Raw genomic sequence first — 11,554 nt, forward strand, 5'->3', positions numbered from 1 at the left:
ATTTTTTTATTTTTTTAGATCTTAAGATCACATTTTGCAATATGATCATCAAGCATGTTAATATTTTCCAAAAATACATAATACGTAATTATTGGAGTTGTACCAAAACAATGAGGAAAACTTGGAATATTGACAAGTAATAACATTTTAGGCAACAAATTTTCTTTTTTACAAAATCAATTACACCCGCAGAGTCTTATTTGCGATCCCTTCTCAGGGTTACTTTTTTTATCTGCTTTTTGTTTAATAAGCTTTTTCTTATCCTCATTTAAGATTCAGATCGGGGGATGTTGTGATGGGTCTGTGCAGCTCTTTGAGACTTTTTGTGATTTAGGGTTAACAAATACATTTGACTTGATTCATGGATGAATTATCCCTAAAAAACTGCAATGATAATATTTTACCACTAGATGTAGAATGACACAGAACGTGGCTATCTGGGGGAAAATTTGCAACACAGAATCGATACCCAGGTGTCGCTAGTCAAGTGTGACTTAAAGGGAAAGTATGTATTATTTAGCGCGCCCTGGTGGTAAAAAATTGTTAATTAAAAAAAAAAAAAAAAACGATATTGATTTTAAAACTCATCAAAATGTATGAGCTCTCATAAAAAAGTGTATTGTTTAAATGTTCATAGGTTGGGGAATTTGCATTTATTTTACATAACATGAGCCTCGCCTAGAGGGAGTTGACACAAATCTCTGCCATCTTGCTGCTAGGGGTACCCCAAAACATCGGTATAGCTCGCCCCCCCAAAATTGGAAAATATGATGCGGTTTGGTCACTTTCAGGCTCCACACAATACGGCGCCATCTTGTGGTCAATTAATATCCAGTGCCCTTTTAATTTGATTCACATGACGTATTTTGAAAAATCATTTTCTAAAGCTTTGACAAAAATCTTTGGAAAAAATGTACTGTTTTTGTGAAAGCTGTATGCAGAGTTACCACAAACAGCTTAAATTTAATGGCATTCAACAAAAGGTATACACTTAGTAAATCTTTCTTTGCATTATAACCATTAGCTGGAATGTTGTAATGAGAGCAATGGGAAAAGTTTTTTCTAGTAAATTTGTCACAATAAAATTCACAGGAATGAACAATCACAATAAATGAGTGTCTTGTAAATCGCAATGCCCTTGCAAAGGTCTGGTTCTTGAACATTACATGGATAATATTTCTCAAGGAGAACATCGCACCTCATTAAAACCCTCGCTCCTTTCCTGTGACTCCAAAGTGAGAAACTCCCGTCATGTGAGGCTACATTCTCAAAAGAGCAATCTTGGCTGCTGAATCCATCCATCATCTGAAAACGCCATACTGTGAACTTTTCTGCTTGACATCCACATAACAAATGCAAAGTTATCTTTTATATACAAGTCTCTCTTGGATAAGTATTTCTCAACCTTTTTTGAGCTTAGGCAAACCCTTTTAATTCAAATTTCTAGAGGCACACCGTCAGTAGAAAATATGTGATTATGAAATTCCGCCACAGTTCTTTGAGGCTGAGGTTATGACTTTTTCTAAATCTGTTTTTTTTCAACCATTTTGAGCTAAGACACACATTTTTTCATTAAAAAAAATTCAGGGTACACTGTCTGTCGAAAATATTTCAAAACTACCGGTAATTCCCGCCAACGGTTTTAATGTTTGTTAGATTATCATCATGCCTGAATTGAAGGTATAAAGTTGTTCTTTGCATTTGTGTTCACTGTGGCTCATGAGGTAATACAGCTTATTCATTTTGGTTGATACATATTCTGTAATTGCGATTTTTCTTTATTTTTTACCTATTTTTCAAGTTTGACTAAATTTGATCTTGTTTTTTTTTTTAAGTAAACATGAAATGAACAAAATGTCTGTCAAGGGAACAAAACTACGTTCCAACATTTTTAGAAAAGAATATATCCCAAATCAGCAAAATGATGTGCAAGATTTTTACTTTATTAGATCTATTTGATTATTTTTGCCATGCAATCTAAAACAAAATGAGCAATTAAATATCCCGTACTGCCTCACAAGCAGATAATTAGTACTATATACGAACATTTGAAATAAAACAGTAATCTGTCGCCACCTACTTATAGATGACTTTTATAGTTTTTTGGCTAATCATTTAAAGAAAGCAAATATACTGAACTACGGTATGCTTTTTTTTTGCAAAAATCCAAAGGAATACCGGCATACTGGTTAAAACCACCGCGTTAGATGATATTAAAAAATATGTTTAAGAAAAAAAACTAAAGCGTGCCGAAAATGATTTAAGAAGATATGGAGGAGGCCAGTGAGATGTTAAATAAAGAGCGAGAGGAGGAATCTCAGCCTACACTAGAGTAGGACGATAAGCTTGCTTTTGTGATTTGGTTCAGTTGCTTTATCTGATAAGAGATGGAAACATCCTTTTCCCCAAAAATGTGAGTTAGGTGCTCACTTTAGCTAAAGAAAAGACCAAAAAACATTTGTTTTAATTTAAACATCTCATTTGTCATTCTGCAGCTCGGCAGCGCAGTGGTTAGGGATCAAACCTGTCTTTGTGGAGTTTGCATGTTCTCCACGGTCTTGTGTTGGTTTACTCTGGGCACTTCAGTTGCCACCTACATTCCAAAAAACATGCATGTCAGGTTCATTGGCTGTTTCAAATTGTCCCAAGGTGTGAATGAGCAAGTGAGTTGTCTGTCCCTGTGTGCCCTGCGACTGGCTGGCAACCAGTTCAGGGTGTCCCCTGCCCACTGCCCGAAGCTGGGATGGGCTCCAGCACCCCCGCGACCCTAATGAGGATAAGAGGTGCAGATAATAGATGGATGGGTGGATATGTCATTCTACAATTTGATGGCTCCAAAATGACATAAGAAAAGAAACATGATTGCCAAATACAAACACAAAAGTTGACAAATGGTAAGTCGGGTTCATTAATTCATTGAGTTCAACAAAAAAGGAGGTGAGATGCAAAAATCATCAGCATCCTGGCCATTAATAGTCAGTGCATGCAAGCGCTTGGAAAAGTTTATCTTCAAGTTGGCACACATCTTTTGAGGAATTTTGTTAGATTATTTCCTTCTACGTAATTATACGGTCTGGGCACCAATGAGGATGCGACTCTGGACAGCATTTTCCACGGTTGACGGTTCCTGGCCTGTTTTTGGGTCGTGGCAAAGTTGGCACCAGTCCATTCCTCATTGTTGTCAGCCTAGTTCTATTGCGGTTTCGTTTACTTCTGCCCCCTTAGATTGTGCCCTGGAGAATTATCTCGGTCAGTCCTGATGATCGTGTGACGTAAATATACTGAAATTTCCGTTTTCAAACAGTCTTCGTAGGGTCCAATGTGCCCTCTGATGGTGTTGCTTAACGCTTTGTTTATCACATGGCGAAGTAGCTGATGCAAGATTAATAATATATCACATGATAAGTGTTTGTGGGTTTGGTACAGGTTGAAGAGTTGACGTTTATGTTGAAAGTCAATGTCTGTTTTTGCAGTGCAATGAACCAACAAGTGTGTAGTATTTGAGCAACCAAGATCTTTTATGTTTAGGAAGTCAAGAATGCAATGCATGCGGCATTGTTTAAAAGGGCACTGGGCAGTATTTGACCAATAGATGTTGCTGCATTGTGTAGTGCGACAAAAATGATTGTTAAAAAATAAGAGCAAGAATATTAACTACAGAGACTCAAAGCGACCAAACTGCACCATTTATTTTTCATTTTTCTGCCCAGCGTTTCTCAAAATTGATGTTTTTTTACGGGCTCCTGTACTACCTGTACTATAGCAGCAAGGTGGTGAAAAATCATGTTAGCTACCTGGCAGGGAGCCTCATCTTAAGTAAAATAAATGTAACATTCTCATTCTACCAATATTTAAATAAAACAAACCATTTATGTGATAGTTAATATCTCATCTCATCTCATTAGCTGTACCGCTTATCCTTATTAGGGTCGCGGGGGGGCTGGAGCCCACCCCAGCCATCTACGGGCAGTGGGCAGGGGACACCCTGAACTGGTTGCCAGCCAATCGCAGCTGCAAATCACATTAGTTCTCGCAGCTGCGTTCTTCATCGATGCACGAGCCGGGGACAGACAACTCACTCGCTCATTCACACCTAGGGACAATTTGGACCGGCTAGTTCACCTGAAATGCATGTCTTTGGAATGTGGGAGGAAACCGGAGTGCCAGGAGGAAACCCACGCAAGCACGGGGAGAACATACAAACTCCGCACAGGTAGGCCGGTAGCTGGATTTGAACTCACGCAAGAGGTTCCCATGACCTCAGAACTGTGCCGCACAGACGCTAACAACTGCGCCGCCGTGCTGCCGATAGTTAATATATTTTTGCTTATTATTAAAATCAATACTGTATTTGTTTATAGGTGCTGTCCGGAATTTGAAACTTTGTTACTCTATCACGCCATCTCGTGGCCTAGTCATGACCTCAGCCTTAGTCGGCTCATTCGTCAAATATGGCATTTCTTAGACACACCCAAATAAACTCTTCTTTTCCATCTTTCTAGGGGGTTTGGCATGACGTTTGGACTTTAATTTGAAACAGGCCTTTTCTTACTTCTACCATGTTCATACTACACTAACAAAAACTGCCTTAATGAACAAATCTCTCTCCAACCCCCCACCCCGCCTTTCCTTCTATGTAATGTGTTGTGTGCCCCGTAATAGCAGTGCTAAAAGTCAGATAAAAGCAGACAGGTAAGGTGGGGAAAAACTAATACCTCAAATAATAAACCCCAACTTTAATGAATTAAAGTATTTTTATCACTAGAATGCTCTAAATGTCCTTTTAAAAAAAGGACATTTTTATACATCGATTCGTTGAAAAATACAACATACCAAAATGATTTTTGAATCACCTCATTTTTTGTTTTCATTTTGCATTGGATAACTGCCTGCTGTCCCATTCATGGATACAGGCATTCTGCCGTAGGGCCATCTGCAAGACAAAAAAGGGACAATATGTCACAACGTGAATATTGCTTTTGTCAGCAATAAATCTTCCTCCACTGCGGGATAACTGGTAAATTCTAGCTTGAATGAAGCTTGGAAAGAAAAAAACACATGTGGGCAAAAACAACCAGAAACAGGAGTTGGGACTCCAATGAGCTGGATGGAATTTGAAACTTTGTTACTCTCTACCGCTATTTCCTGGCTTGTGTCATATTTGCAGCACCAGTCAGCACATTCATGATGCTTGTGCAAGTACTTGCATTTTCTAGATACACTCGAATAAACTCTTCTTTTCTCAACGTTTTTTTTTTGTTTGGGTTGGTGTTTGGACTCTACTTAAAGCGGACCTTTTCTTACTTTCATCTTTTTATTCTACACAGACAAATAAAGATGTTAAAAAATAACTCTGCAGTGACAAGAATGACTCACTTTCCAGCACTCTCCCCAGCCCCTTTTCCTCTTGCCCAATGTCTTCCACCTCAAACAGCTCTGCTAAAAGTAAGATGAAAGCAAATAAGCACGGTGGAAAATAAAGCATAATGTCTCTTTAAACTCAGTGTGCATTTTCAACACATACTTATTAAAAATATTCAACTTTTAACATTTTAAGGACATTTAAACGATGCACCCCACCTAAATTGGGAGACTTTCTGGGCATAAGGTGCTGCCAGAGATGAAAATGCTGATTATTATGTTGTACTAATGTCAGTCGTCAGCTCATCATGACAGTTTTCCTTCATATGAAGGAAAAAAACGGTATGGTTTTGTGCAATTCCTTTTAAAAGAAAAGAAAACCCACTCACCTGCTGCATTACGACAGATTTGACCCGGCTCAGAAGTTTGGACATGCGGCACACAGACAAACATCACAGAGACCCACGTAAAGCATTTCACATTTTTACCCATGGGTGGGCGGAGAAGATGACATTTTCCAAAAATAATGGATGAAAATATATAGTGTGTGCGCGTGTTACCTTCCAGCTGTGAGCATCACAGCAACAGTTACGGTTAATGTCAAGAGCAAAAAATTCATTGTATCGTTTATATATTTCATGGAAAAACGATTTTGGAGTAAGGAATGGCCTTTATTGTCATTATACAGCTGCATAAGGGAAGCCCTCCTCTTTTCAGATAAAATAAAAATAAATTTTAAAAAGATAAAAGGATGAAACCTTCAAAAATGTATGTATCAATAATATACACTAAACACGTGCATACGTACAGTAGCAGATGTACTGTACATTGTGCTCAGAGACACTGTGAAAATAAAATATACTTGCTTTCTCCGGAATTCGTTTTTGTTTGTTGATTTTCTAAATTGCCCCTCGATAGTTTATTAAACAATTTATTAAAGAGTGGTCATTTTCTAAATCTTAAAGGGACAGTGTGTAATATTCAGTACTCCTAGTGGTGCAAAAAACTTTTATTTAGTAAAAGAAAAAAAAACATTGATCCGAATACTAGGCAAAAAACATGAACTATCATACCAATGTCAATGTCTATTTAAAAAAACGTAGGTTGAGATATATGTGCATTTCTTTCTCATGTTACGATCCCTACTTAGCTCGCTGCCATGTTTGTCTGCCGTCTTGTTGCATGCTGTGGCATTGGTTTTTAGTTCGCATTAGACAACAGAGTCCTCTAGTGGTCAAATATTACACACTAGGGATTTAAACAAGCACACAAAACTGTGAACAAATGTTTGTACATCTTGACTACATAAAGGAATCATATATTCATATTCTATTATCCTATACTATTTTTGCACATTGTAGCTAATAGTGTCTTTGCACTCTTTTCTAGACGTGTCTACATGCAATACCTATGTAAATATTACCTATCCTATTTTTCTTTATTAATCTTTTTTATCTGTTAAGTCTCGTATTACATGTTTATCCATGCGTGCGAAGTCTAATCTTGATTTTTTTTTTAAATGTACTCAATACTGTCTATGAAACAGATTCTATCGTATGTTAAATGTATTGTTGCTTTGACATCTGAAGGTTTGAGAGCGTTCTCCATTCGGGCCAGGTGCTGTGGAATGCTTCGCACCCAGAGATTCGATCTGCAGCCGCAGTGGAACTGTTTAAATCTAGGCTTAAAACACACTTCTATTCTATAGCTTATGAATGAGCTATATTTCATGTTGGCGATATTCGTGTATTATTCGTTATCGCAACATCCATTGCAGCCTGGTCTCAAGTTTTATTCATTTACCTCATGTTAAGGTTTTGAGTTTTTCATTGCCCTCATGTAGGTTTAAGATCAGGGGATGGTGTAATAATAGTCTTTAGTTTGCAATAATCTGTGCTCTGTGCAGCCCTTTGAGACTCCTTGTGATTAATGGCGTTACAAATAAACATGACTTGACTTGACTCGACTTCATCTGAGTGGCTTGTCTTTAACTGATCAGTTTAGATTTCTTCCAGTCTTTGATGCTTTGGTGGAAAAGTCGCCTGTAATACAGTTCACTCTGACTCAAAGTGTTTGCAGACTACAAACGTATCCAAATGTGATTGTTGCTAAAATAAACACAGTAAAAGCAATTGTGTCATCAGCATACAGACAGGAAGAAATGTCGGGGTCAGCATAGGTTAAATTCAAATGTATTTACTCTATATTCCAATATCCTATGTAAAAACAATGACATTCAAAGAGCTGTGAAGAATAATAACATCTGTTATACCAATGTTTAAAGGAAGGAACTCCAGGTAGAACTCCAGGTAGATAAAAAATAAAATACATTAAAGTTTTAATATTTAAAGGGTCAGTGTGTATTATGTGACCACTAGATGTCACAGAAATGCAAATTTTAGAAAACAAGTGCTAAAAGGTACAACAAAGAATACAAACCACGGAGACTCAAAGTGACCAAAGCGCACCGTGTTTCTGCTCATTCTTTGCCCAGCCAGGTTTTGGTTTTTCGGCTACCTGTACCAGATGGTGGACATTTACGTAAGCTCCCTCTTGGTGAGGCTCATGCCATGTGAAATAAATATATATATTTCTTTAAGTACAAGGATATAATAAATGCACGTTTATATGGTGCCTCGTGTATTTTTTCTCATTATCAAATCAAATATGCTTTTTAATGAATGACGTTTTTTACCACCGAGAGGTACAAAATAATACACACTGTAAAAGCAAATTATTCAATACTTTTATTTCAGGAAATGTATTCTGAAATGTACTTGTTTTTGAATATAAATAAAAATAAATACAGCAAGTTCTCAGAAACAATATAATAATGAACTCCACACAGCTGGATAAAAATTGATTCTATTGGATCTTTTTCTCATTTTAATTATTCTTTAAGTGGGAAAAAAGTATGCTGTTGTTGTTGTTAATGACATGTGAGAGTAAACATACACTGCAAGACATCTTCAAAGGGAAAGTGTGTATTATTTAGCGCTTCTTAGTGGTGAATATAAATTTCAGTCATTAATAAAACAATATTTTGGGGCGGCAGTAGCTCAGGAGGTAGAGCGATCGTTTTAGGATTAAGGGATCCCAGTTCGAATCCCGGCTTGTCCGTGTTACATGTCGAAGTGTCCTTGGGTAAGACATTGAACCCCCAATAAGCAGGTTAGCGCCTTACATGGCTGCACAGATCACGGCCGCTATTGGGAAATGTGAAGCACAATGTAAAGCGCTTTGGGAAGTCATTGACTTGAAAAGCGCTATATAAATGCAGATCATTTCATTTCATTTCATATTGATAGAAATAATAATTAAAAAAATACATAAACTATCATATAATGATGGATTTTTTCAAGAAACGTCAGGAAACGGACCGGGAAGCAGGAAGTCGGAACCCATTTGCGTAGCCGATCTTTCACTTTAATTGAGAAATAAAAGTTGTCCAACACACAAACGGACCAAGGACAAAACAAAACAGGTTCAAAGGTAATCAAAATTACAAACTAGGCACTACTCAGAACAAACAGGCATGAACAGGTTTTCCTCAAGGTTAAGCAATGGTCTGGCAATGGGCAGTCCCAAAAGGAGCGTTTAAGTACTCCACAAACAATCAGTTCAATGCGTCTCAGCCGGTGTCAAGGGGCGGGGCTAGCTGGATGCCATGACAACCGTGCAGGACATGACTCTCACAGGTCGAAAATTTTTCATTTATTTGACATAAATTGGCGGCACGGCAGCTGAGTTGTTAGCGCGTCCGTGGCACAGTTCTGAGGTCATGAGTTGGAATTCAGCGACCAGCAGTCCTATGTGGAGTTTGCATGTTCTCCCCGTGCTTGCGTGGGTTTCCTCCGGGTACCCTGGTTTCCTACCACATTTATAAAACATGCATGTCAGGTAAATAGGTCGGTCCAAATTATCCTTAAGTGTGAATGAGTGAGTAAACTGTCGGTCTCTGTGTGCCCTGCCACTGGCTGGCCACCAGTTGCCCAAAGATAGCTTGGGAAATTTTCATATTTGTTTTACAAAACATGAGGCTCACCTTAAGGGAGCTGACATGATTGTCGGCCATCCTGCTCTTTAGGGTACCCCGAGAAACCAAGAAAAACAATGTGGTTTTGTCACTTTGAGTTTTCGTAGTTTGAATTTTTCATTGTGCTTTGTAGCACTCGTTTATGCTTACACTACACAAATCAGTGACATCTAGCGGTCAAATACTACATTGTTACAAAATTAACAAATTCTCTCCTACAATATATATTCGTGCTTTGTACATACGATGTACTAATTATTTGCCACAATCACGCTGCTCAGTTTTTCTGTATTTTGGCCTTTTACTGTAGCTTGCATATGTGCAGGACTGCACTGCGTCATACTGATAACTGTTTAAAGATATATTCTATCAGTCATGTTGCTAAATTAGATGATTGATTATGCTGCAGGTGCGCCTAAGGTGCAGCAACTTGGATGCTGAATTTCCTGGTCATCCCTTACCTTGCATTTCATTTTTTCCCTTTTCCCTTTGTATTAATACTGCAATGTTAACATCAGGAATCCATATTTCCATTTATAATAAAATAGCGACACCCAACTCAAAATTGTTTTCATGTCAAGTCAAGTGATGTTTATTTGTATAGCCCTCAAGTATCAAAGGGCTGCACACACTACATACATTACAGACTATTATTACACAATCCCCTGATCTAAAACATACATGAGGGCAAGGAAAAGTTCAAAACCCCAGCATTAGGATTTTACAGTCCAGCCGATGTAACTGCCTTAGCTTAGCATCAAGGCCCAAGCGACAGCCTGGCTTCTGTTTACAATCCCTACACCGCCTGCGCCACTTTTTAACTGGGTAGAGCGTCCATGGAGATCCCGTGGTCCTTTAAAGTTCTTTTGGAAAATCAAAGGTGGCATAAAAATTGCCCAAAAAGTCTGAATTCAGACTTAGCCCCACATTAACAAGTTCCTGGTGACTGTAGGCATTATTGGCCAAGCATGTGTCTAAAAGAGAAAGCAAAATAAACAAAAGAACAGCAATAAATAGAAAGCTAGCTGAAGAGCCGTGAGCCGATGCACTCGTGAGCGCCACCATCTGGAAAGAACTCAACAACGTGTTGCAATACGTGTTTGTGTGCGTTTGCGTGACGTTCCGTATTTGTATGGTGGCCCACAAAAGCTCTAGGGCCATATGACTGATCATTGGCCGATACCCAGTCACTAGCTTACAGGTGCACCTGCGCAGGCTACAAAAATAAATGCCCTATTTAGTCATGCAAAGAGCAATGGCTGCCATCAGAATAACAGACTCCAGTTGCACGGTCTCCAAAAGGACAACAACTTACACGTTTTCCCAGCGTGGACTTTGCAGACGTGTAACCAGCATGGATGTTTTTGTGCTCTGAGCAAAATGTTGTCGGTGTTACCATGACAATAAAAGTCGCACGAGAGGCAAATTTACTTTTATCTGCTTTCAACGTTAGCTTAAATGGTGTGTCTTGGGCAAGTCCAGGCTGGCAGCGCACATCCCTCTACGGGTCATTCTTTATTTGGGGTAGAGGGTTTGCTTCCCCACATAAAACTGAGTACTAATTTCCATGGTTACCCATAGCAGGAGAAGCCTCCTGATCTGACTCAGATGCAGCACTTTTATTATCTGGTTGCCGTTGTTTTGTGGGTGTATATACTGATACCACACCCTAAATCATTGGGGAAGAGCTATTTTATTTCGAAATTTTGAGTATCGCACATTCAATATGCATTGCATAACTTGTGGCCTTCATATTTTTGTCGGAAAAACGAACTTTGCGGCAATTACACCCTTTGCTGTTGTTACATATTTACGGTTAGTAAATGCTATACACACATTATGAGAACTATTACTAAGCATGGTGAGTCTGCAAAGTTGTAAATATGATTAGAGAAGATTATAGACTACCCTATGGGATTGAACAGTTTATAGTGGTAGTGAAGTTATTATGTTTTGATTCCCGCCCACTGCAAAAAATGGACACAATGTGTGATATTTCACCGCTATGTGTCGCTTTATTGTGTAGTGCATGACCCTAGTCATCCTGGAAGGGGGATTACCACTTGAGAGGCCCCTTCTCAAGGTTTATTATTTTCCTCGTGCGGAGGTTTTGAGTTTTTCCTTGTCTGCATGTTGGTTTAAGATCAGGGGATGGTG

This window comes from Urocampus carinirostris, chromosome 1, assembly GCF_059441175.1.
Source record: "Urocampus carinirostris isolate Australia breed hairy pipefish chromosome 1, RoL_Ucar_1.0, whole genome shotgun sequence".
In the NCBI taxonomy this organism is placed as follows: Eukaryota; Metazoa; Chordata; class Actinopteri; order Syngnathiformes; family Syngnathidae; genus Urocampus; species Urocampus carinirostris.